This window comes from Chenopodium quinoa, unplaced genomic scaffold, assembly GCF_001683475.1.
Source record: "Chenopodium quinoa cultivar QQ74 unplaced genomic scaffold, ASM168347v1, whole genome shotgun sequence".
Lineage (NCBI taxonomy): Eukaryota > Viridiplantae > Streptophyta > Magnoliopsida > Caryophyllales > Amaranthaceae > Chenopodium > Chenopodium quinoa.
In genome coordinates, this window is record NW_018743032.1 from 2,763,951 (window position 1) to 2,775,183 (window position 11,233).

Consider the following 11,233-nt stretch of genomic DNA (forward strand, 5'->3'; position numbering starts at 1 on the left):
ATTAAAATTGGATTAGAGAAAAGCATTTAGTAGTCGATTTAACATAATTCAAGCTCACACGAACATAATTAAGTCACTTATATGTGTCAATTATAATTTATTTATTTTTTTCATTTAGGGTTTATCCCAAATTTGGGGAATTTTTCAAACTGAGATAAATTTTTAAATTAAGCATTATTTACATTGATTAACTCTATATTGAACAAATATATATGCTCAATTCGGGATTGTAAATCATAATTTAGAAAAACGATTGATTTTAAAATATCCCCTAAATATGAACCCTAATTTTTCATTACAATGATTAGTAATAATTTCTAAACAATAATATCAATTTCGGTACTAATTGAAGATATAATACGTGAAATCGATGCAAGCTAGTCCCAATTTTATAAATTAATCACTAAATAACAAACTCCTAATTTCATTTTAAAACCCTAAATCTGAACACCATCTTATAATTAGCCCCAATTTTGTAAATTAGGTACCTAATTTAGTGGTTTGTTTGCATAATTTAGATTTGCAATTCAGAAATCGAAGAACAAGGTTAGATAAGGAATAAAATTGAAAAAAATCAGTCGGTGGGGCCCACAATGACGTCATGTAAGAGGCTTTGGGCAAATCTGGTGGGAATTTTTCATGTTTTTTAATATAGTAGGTGGTAAAATACAATAAAAAAAATTTGGTGGTTATTACTAAAACGACAACAATAGTAGGTGGTTATTTTCAAAAAATCCTATCAACTACTATCAAATTTAGCACATAATCATGTGAGATGTGAGATATAATAAAATAGTGTAGAGTATTTCTATTTAAAGAATTGTTGCAATAAAAAAATAGAGGGAGTATTTTGGAAAATTAAGATAGATTATCAATAAAATACTCTTTTCAATTTTTAATAAGTGTTCTATTTCTCCTGAGCACATATACCGATGCAAATATTTAACTATTGATATCTTTAATTATCAATAAGTATAAATTATAACAACTAAAAATCAATAATCCATTTTTTGATACGATTCCAACAATTACCCACAAAATCATATTTTTTTCTTATATAAAAATCACAAATATTAGTCAAAATAGGTCAAATAAATAGTGTAAAATGTGTTAACGGAGAAGTTATTAAAAAAAGAAGGCATTATTATTCATTAAATATTACGAAAATCTGAATATTGAATAAGCTCCTCATATAAGATATAATGTTAGTTATCGTATATAAGATACTTTCTAGTTTTATCTTTGTTCTTGTTTTTATTTCTATGCAAACTACGGATGGGGTAGGCTTCATGGTTGTATTTTTTAGCAAGTCCAGCATCATAATGGTCGTCTTTTGGTCACAAACTTGGATTTTCCTAAATGTCTTTTAATCATCTAGTTGTAATATAATGTTCATTTCCTTTGTTAAAAAAAAGGTAAAGATACCAACAACAATTTCCATTTTTAGAATAGATTGGTCACAAAGTTTCTTTTTTTTAAGTAAAAAATCGTTACTTTTCCATTGACTTGTTTCATTTTACATTTTGTAAGAAGTACAAATACACAACGGTCTTGTTACGTTAGAAATGTCTTGTCAAGGATCTTGCCTCATTATACAAGTAAATTAATATGATTTGCTTGTTGACTATGGTACAATCATGGATCAAGACATCATGTGGTCCTAATTATCTTTTTACCATCGTATAAAGGTGGTTATTGGTAAAGAGGGAGTACTTTGTATTTTTTTTTTTTGGTGTTCCACCTTCACACTTTGGGTTAATCCAAATTTAATACTCAATTATGGGTAGTTATTAATGTTTCGGGGGAACAAACACGAGGTCCTCCCTACCAAGTGCGGCCCAATCACCACTACACCAATAACCAATTTGATAATTTATAATTAGGGAAATTCTATATGATATTCCTCGAGTTTCTAAAATTCTATATGGGGGCATGACAAAACTTTTGTTCCACAAAGTGACACCCTACTTTTTAATAATACACCTAATGACCTTGTTAAGCAAATTTCATGGCTAATACATCATTAAACACTTACAGTAATTACTAACCATATTATGTTACTTTACTAACCAACCCCTCCAATTAATACTTATATTCCTTTTTCAAAATGCAGCTTCTAATACTCATCACATTCTAACACAAGAATATATATGAACTAGAAATTTACAATTCTTTGTTCTAATGAGAAGTTGAACAATGAATCAGATCAGGAAAATGATCTTTAAAGTGATAAATTTCAAGTTCAACAGGATATTCAAGTTAATCTAATCAATATTAAATTAAACTAAAATAAGCTTTAGAAAATGGCTTAGATCTTTGTTCCATTCCTATTGACTAATTGAGGCAGTAAACCTCACGTAGAAACCCAAATATTCGATATTTTCAATTTTTTTCCTATTTAACCCCTTGAATATATCAGATATTGCAGCATGGGCGGATCTAGGGGGTTCAAGGGGGTTCATTGAACCCCCAGATTTTTTGAAAAAAAAATTATAAGTTTTGATTTTTTTTTAAAAAAAGAAAAAAAATAAGGTTAAAGCAAATTTTTGTGAAGTAAATAAACAAATATGTAACTCTGGCACATTGGTAAGGGAGTGACTAATAGGCTCCTCTTGATCATGGGTTTGAGACCAACCACCCTCATTTTTTTGTTTTTTTTTTCCCCCCTTTCGATTTCTTCCGTTGTTCTTCATGAGTTAGTCCATAGTTGGGTCAATAATTTTAGGAGTAGTATGTTGGTCATTTTGTTAAGTTAGAGAGTTAAATGAATTTAGAAGTTAATGAGTTTATTTAGTGGGTTTATGGGTTAAACATGGCATTATACTTTCAGTTTTTTTAGCTTATTATTTGTTGTTTGTTAGCCTACATATATGGCTCTTGTATTTGGTGAAGTAAGCATGAAGAAATATTATGAGTTCTTTATTTTACTTGCTTCATACTTATCTAATATTATTATTGCTTTTATACTTTAGTATGTATTAGTTTCAACGGTCCTCTTATTCCTCTACTCCTCTTAGTTCTTAAATCATTATTTGTTTGTAAATTAGTGATAATTAGATTAATTATTGATTTGTTTAATTAGTTTTGATATATTGTTGACGTACAAATTGAATTTAGAAACTTAGAATTTAAAATTTTTACTTGGTCTTTTAATTGATAATTAGAAAAAAAATTCATTATCAAATTTGTGTTTATTGGGGACTTGGGATTTTTGTTTTTCGAATTTTCGTGTAATATTGATTTTTTGCAATATAATTATAGATTTATCATTTATAGAAGTAGTAATGTTTTAGCACGCTTTCAAAGTATAAAACTCGAAGAATGCTTTTGTAGGTTTTTATTTATTTATTATTTTATAACTATTTAATCCATCCATTTGTAATAAAAAATTTGAACTTATATATTGAATATTTAATTAATATATGAGCATCGTTTGTTTTTTAAGATTCCGAACCCACAGTTCGGAATTCCTCGATACGTCACTGTATTGCAGGTGCATTACTAGAGCTAGAAGTTGATTCTTGTTTCTTTGCAGTTCTTCCCATATGACGAGTATTTGTACTTCTAAACAACAGAACAATAATTAAGAAAAAGAAAGCACAAAAAATTTTAAGCAAACCCAATTGACGCAACAATTCAACAAACCCTCGAATTTGATCTAAACAATCTTAAATTTAAAAAGAGATAAAGATTTTTTTTTTAATTTTAAAAAAAAAGTAGACAGACAAGGAGTTGAATGAGTCAATGAGGGAGAAACTAGAAAGAGGAACATAAGTATACAACAAAAAAAAAGAAAAATAAAAAACAAACAAAAAAGAACGTGGAAGTGAGAAAGAGGAACTGAAACGTTAATGTGATAATACTACGTCTGTGGCTTTTATTTCAAATAACAAATTTGCCAATTGTATCTCTCTATAATTTTGAATATAGTAACAAATCAATTCCTTAAATCAAGGAGAAAATTGTTTTGTATTAAAAATGAAAGTTTTTTTTTAACTATAAAATGATATTGGATATTTCATGAAAATGGAGATAGAAGGGAGTAAATAGAGCAAGTAGGAAATCCGATTGTTTTTCTTCTTACTTCTTTAGTTCACAAAACAGTGAACTTATTTATAGGCAAATATTGTCATTAAAATATTTTACATAATTGTACTTTTATGCAAATTATTGTCCTAAATTTGTTCATGTGATGAGCTACAAATTATTGTGTTATAAGTTCATGTGAACTTCATTTTTGGCATTTTCTCAACACTCCCCCTTGAATGTTCACATGAAATAGGGTATGGGTTGCCTTAAAGAAAAATATTATATACTTTGATATACTGCCTCGTTAAAAACCTTGTCAGGAAAAACCCATTGGGATAAAAACCTGATCAAAGGAAAAAAGAGTGCAGTGCATATAATGCTCCCCCTGATTTCAGCATAATGCACGAAGATGTCGCATTCCAATTTTGTGAACTAATTGCTCAAATTTCTTGGAAGGAAGTGATTTGGTGAACAAGTCGGCAAGGTTGTCATAAGACTGAATTTGCTGGATATCTATTTCCCCATCTTTTTGGGGATCATGTGTGAAGAATAGTTTTGGGGTTATATGTTTTGTTCTATCTCCCTTAATATATCCTTTAGTTACTTGAGAGATGCATGATGTATTGTCTTCAAAGATGGTGGTTGGATTTTCTGTTATTACTTTCATTCCACACTCTTCTTGGATATTACTAATCATCGACCTCAGCCATACACATTCTCGTCCTACTTCATAAAGGGCTATCAACTCTGCATGATTTGAGGATGTCGCGGTCAACGTCTGCTTTGTTGATTTCCATGATATTGCAGTGCCGCCATAAGTGAACATATATCCATTTTGTGACTTGGAATTTTGAGGATCCGATAAATATCTAGCATCGGCATACCCAATGAGGGCAGCATCTTGTTTCGGTTGATAATATAGACCAAGGTCTTGTGTCCCTCGTAGGTACCGGAGTAAGTGTCGGACTCCCTTTCAATGCCTATATGTTGGTGCATTGATGTGTCTGGCTAACAAGTTCACAAAGAAAGCTATGTCGGGTCTAGTGTTGTTAGCTAAGTACAATAGGGCTCCAATTGCACTTAAGTATGGTACTTCTGGACCCAGAGTTTTTTCATTTTCTTCTCGTGGTCTGAATGGGTCGTTTTTCATACTCAAAGAACGAACAACCATTAGGAAGTTGATTGGAGTTGCTTTGTCCATGAAGAATCCTTTCAAAACTCTTTCTGTATAGTTTGATTGATGGACAAAAATACCATGACTCAAGTGCTCAATCTGCAATCTAAGGCAGAATTTAGTTTTTCCAAGGTCTTTCATCTCAAATTCTTTCATCAAGTATTTTGCAGTTTTCTCAAGTTCATTTAGGGTTCTGATGATATTCAAATCATCAACATAAACTGCAATAGCAAATCCTGATTGTGATCGCTTTATGAAAACACAGGGACTAATTTGGTTGTTCTTGAACCCTTTTCTCATAAGGTATTCACTGAGACGGTTATACCACATCCTTCCATATTGTTTCAATCCATAAAGTGACCTTTATAGTTTTATGGAAAGTAATTGTCTAGGCTTGTGGTTTTCTGGTAGTTTTAGTCCTTCGGGGACTTTCATATAAATGTCTGTATCGAGTGACTCATACAAATACACAGTCACTACATCCATTAATCGCATGCATTTGCAGTCCTTTTGTGACTGTCAAACTTACAAGAAATCTTAATGTAGTTGCATCAACTACTGGAGAATATTTTCTTCATAATAATCCCTAGAATTTGAGAAAATCCTTGGGCTACAAGTCTTGCCTTGTATCTAACTATCTCATTTTTCTCATTATGTTTTCTTACAAATACCCATTTATATCCAACGGGTTTTACACCGGCTGGTGTAAGAGTTATTTTTCCGAAAACTTCTCGTTTTTCAAGTGACTTTAACTCAGCCAGCATTGCCTCCTTCCACTTTGGCCAATCAGTCCTGTGTCGACATTCTTCCACTGTTTTTGGTTCAACATCATTTTCATCAGACACAATGTCGATTGCGATGGAGTTTGCAAATATTTCATCCACGATAACATCTTTCCTATTCCACTGAGTCTTGGAAGAGACGTATTTCATTGAAATTTCATTGTTATCGATGTTTTGAACATCTTGTTCACTCCCCGTAGGGTTGTCTTCTTGTTCGCCCCCTTTTAGATTATCATCATTTTCTTTACTTTCATCCACATTTGGTCTTTCTTGACCTTCTGATGGGGGAACATTATTAGTCTCATTTTCTATTCCATCCAATCTTTTCAATTTCCTTGGTTTAGAATCTTTTGAACCAAGTGGTCTCCCACGCTTTTTGCGTGCTTGAGGTTCATTCTCAATGGCCTTATTATCACCTGCGTGTGTGCAGGGGCATTTTCTGCTAGTATATGTGATTTTGTCACCTTCTTTGTGTCTACAAATGCATCAGGCAATTGATTTGCAACACTTTGTAAATGAACAATTTTCTTGTCTTCTTGTTCACACATATTTGTGCGTGGGTCTAACATCAACAATTGTGTTGCATTCCAGATAAGTTCTATTTCTTTCTTGCGTGGGTCCACTTTCTCTTCCCCTAAGGCTGGGAATACTGCTTCATTAAAGTGACAGTCCGCAAATCTAGCCGTAAATAAGTCACCTGTTAATGGTTCAAGATATTTAATTATATAGGGGGATTCAAACCCGACATAAATTCCCAGCCTTCTTTGTGGACCCATTTTGTTCGTTGGGATGGAGAAATGGGAACATATACAACACAAACAAAGATTTTAGATGTGAGATACTTGGTTCTCGACCGCAAACAAGTTGTAGTGGTGAGAATTTATGATAAGTTGTAGGTCTCAATCTAATTAACGCTGCTGCATGTATTATAGCATGTCCCCAAGCAGATGATGGCAATTTTGACCTCATTAATAATGGTCTTGAAATCAATTGTAATCTCTTAATTAGTGATTCAGCTATACCATTTTGTGTATGAACATGAGCTACTAAGTGTTCAACATCAATTCCAATTGACATACAATAATCATTAAATGTTTGGGATGTAAATTCCCCAGCATTGTCGAGTCTTATTTTCTTTATTGTATGATCTGGGAATTGTGCTCTTAATTTGATAATTTGGGTAAGTAATTTTGCAAAGGCAACATTTCTACTTGAAAGAAGATTGACATGTGACCATCGTTTAGAAGCATCAATTAAAACCATTAAATATCTAAATGGTCCACATGCTGAATTAATTGGCCCACAAATATCTCCCTGAATTCTTTCCAAGAATTTTGGGGATTCAGTAGCAATTTTGTTCATAGATGGCCTTATTATCAATTTGCCGAGTGAACATGCAGAACATGTTAAATTAATTCATCTAATTGAGGAATTTTGACATTTCTTATTGAATGTCCAAATGAATTCGCTATTATTCTTTGCATCATCCCAATTGTTGGATGTCCCAAATGATCATGCCATAAAATAATCAAATGTTTGTCATCTAACTTCTGGTTAGATATCATATTGATTTCCACTACTCGTATGTTTATATGATATGATATAACCCTGAAGAATATGCTGGCAATTTCTCATAAATATGTTTCTGTTACAAAATAAAGTTATACGGCATATTAGTATAGTGTCATGTATGGAGTAAAAACATACACTATTTTAAATTATACCTGGAGGTGGATGGGGAAATCGAAATTCTGGTACGGTTAAGCAATGGTTCCATACAGTAATATCATGAGCACTACCTTCAAATCCAACGTTGATACACGTGAAAAGTCTATCAAAGGAACAGGTAGCCAAAACATTCCATGTTTTTTTTTCCAGAACGCCCTCGATATGCCACATCATCATCATCGCTTACAACTGCATTTATATGAGTCCCATCCGATGCTCCAACACAATCCTAATAGTTCATTAACATTTAAAGATACATTTTATAAGTCATTATATATTGTACATGCATAAAATAATATAATGACAATGCAATGCAAGATAATAATAATGTTTCTTAATGCCTTGAAATATGGCCAATATTTTGTGCTGTCACCTTTTTGGCACCTCGCTCAAACTTTGGTATGGTCTTATGATCTCGGTAGACAAATGAACTATTGCTTGCAGTACTTGTTTAAAGTACAACCCAATTGTTGCAATGGAGTTCTGAAATCGACCGGCAGCACCACGATAAGAACTGCCTTTAGCCATGATATATAAAAATATTCCTAATTGCTCAGCCACAGATATGTAACGACCATCAGATAATAAATTTTTATTTTTCATGCAAGTAACAAGATCCAAAAATATGTTTCTATCTAATCTCAATTGTTCTTTGCATAAATTAGGATGGGCATGTAGTAGTCTGTATATGTATTTGCTACCGGATCTCCACCTAACCTTAAAGGCAATCTCTCAATTGGTGTAAGAAGTCTCTTTAGCTCTTCCAATGCGATAATTGTCAAGCACAGTGGAAGTGTGTTATCCATTCTACAACATAAATCAACAAAATACCAACATTATTCAATTTCTAAAATAAAATCAACAATGACTTTTAAAATAAAGGCTAAAGCTTCTTAATTAGATCACCTGAAAAACAATAGCATCATATGAAGCTACTTAAATCTAAAGGTCAGAAAAAATAGTAGCTTCATATGTGGAACCTTAATTAAAACTAGAACAACATCATCAAATAACTAACAAAAAACATATGAAACTGCAAAACAAGTCATAGGAAAACATAAGACAAAGTTAACTCCGAATACTCATCACCCCAAAAAACCTAATTAAGGACCACCCAATGATGGATCTTGAAATGCCGTCTTCAAATACACGATCTTCTGATCATCACTTCGGAGACCTGAGAAGAAATCTGCATTATCGCCACAATGAGGAAAATTCATACATTGGTAAATAAATCCTTCTCCTTGTTGAACAATAGCCTCAATATTGTATAGAGCTTCTGAGACATCTTTATACTTATTACCACTCCCTTGCTTACAATTAGTTTCAATAGACATTTACAACAACTCTATACAAGAGTCAATGTTACTACTCTTGTTTTTTTTTTTAAGTTTACTAGTACACCCATCACTCTTACGTTTCCCTAATGAGGTACTTTTAGGAGGTGAAATGCTCTGTTCATCATCCGAATTATTTATTCCCCTACTCATTTCCATAGCTACTATATTTTCATCACTGTCCCCAGACCTTTCCTCATTTTCCTTACCAATTTGTTCCCCATCTAATCCTGGAGAAAAACTCCATTTGCTAGTAGCAAAAGACCCTGAAAAAAGTGCTCGTAGCTTCTCTAGATGAGGCAATGGCCTCCTTAGGAATCTCGCTGGTATACCTTTATGTTTCTGCATAAATGCACAAGATTTTGATTAAATAAATTTAAAAATAAACTAGCATTGTAGAGGTCATAATGCAAGAAAATGGATAAACAAAATGTCATACCTTCACAAATATATTCCACCTATCATCTTGTTCAACTAGAGGACAACCAGTAATAGGATCAAATGTAAGACCAGTCCAATTGAGTTCCATTTCAATCCAAATTTTGAACTTTTTCCTTAAATCATCCCAATGATTTCTTGCTTGTTTAATATTGAAATTCTTCCCACTTTTTACGTTCAAAGTACTCACTATTCTATCCCAATTAACCTTTGATAGTCCACCTGCTTTCATCTCCAAGCATATGTCCAAAATAAATTATGTACTGTCATCAGACCATGCTACCCTACCAGCCATTACACTATGATCAAGAGCACTTTGAAATTATTAGTTTCATGCATGAAATATATAAGTAACTATAATTTAATTTATGTTATCAAAAAATTCTGGTCAATCAATTATGGCTCACAACAGTGGCGGATCTTGAACAATTTTTTATTGGGGGCCAAACATTTTTTAACATAAATATATGTCTAAAACAAAAAACAATAAAATAATATTGGTATATTAGAATTATAATATGAACAAAAACAAGAAACTAGTGGTTGATGAATTTTATCATCCATGCTAAACATTTTACGTACTATGGAGGATTTTTAATTGAGATTGAACAATATTTAGACAGAAAATAAAAATTCATTAATTGCAGAAGCAATAAGAGTATATTACAATTTTATGCAACATGTTGCAAGCATTGCACCGTGACTGTTGCATACACAATCATATTTAACAACAATACATATCTATTTTAGTTCTTGCGAATTTCATTGCTATGACCAACCTTATTGCAAATGATAATAGTCGGAAAAATATTAAAATAAAAGCCAAAATATTTAAGCAAAAGCTCGATGAAATTGGCTCAAATGATATCGATCAATGCATATATTCTCCATGAGCACCCCCTTCACCGCCACCGGCCCCACCCCCATAACCACCAGCATAGTACATGACCCAACTCTAAACAATTAAACCCATAAAGTAATTATTGAATGAACATGCCTTACTTTCATATGATTAGCAGTGACTTAATTTTAGTTATTATCAATGCATCACAATTCACAAATCACAAGTATTATAAAAGTTAAATAACAGGTTGACAATCGATAGATAATTTTAAAAAAAAAATGATATATCGAAGGAAAAAAACTTATATTCCTAAGTCAGCAATCTATTACCTCAATATCATCTTATCACCTACATCAATTTGTTTTCGAGTGTTAAAATTAGTCAGAGTACTAATTTGACTACACAAAAAAGTAATTGAAAATTAAATAATTACTCTTTAGATAAAAAATTGAATTGAAACAATAATATACTCCGTCGACGAGATTGTATATGAGCAACAAAAGGACAAAATTTGGGAGAGATTGATGTGTTGTAGGTGAGAAATATTGCAATACGAAGGATTATATATATACAAAAAAAACTGTAGTACCAAACTACCAATACTCCCAATTAATGTTTTTGTCGGTCAACCATGCAGATTAGGTCTTCACTTTTTAAGAAATAAAACAATACTTGATATATAAAGAGAAAGCAGCCAACCATGCACCATGCAAATACATGTCGGTATTCATTTCCTAAGATAAAGTCAATGTGTCATTAATTGTCGGTTATCAGATTAGATTAATTATTATAAAATGAGATTATTAGAGAAAACCCAGTTCAGATTTCTAGAATTGACAGACAGTAAAAATACAGTACAGGGTTTTAAGTACCGAGAAAACCCAGTTCAAATTACAGAAAA

The 11,233-nt window shown here is 31.9% G+C and overlaps 1 pseudogene; it reads right to left on the reverse strand.

Annotated features, from left to right (window-relative positions):
• Positions 1 to 8,424: 8,424 nt before the first annotated feature.
• LOC110730358 lies at positions 8,425 to 9,453 on the reverse strand (annotated as a pseudogene).
• Positions 9,454 to 11,233: the final 1,780 nt, after the last annotated feature.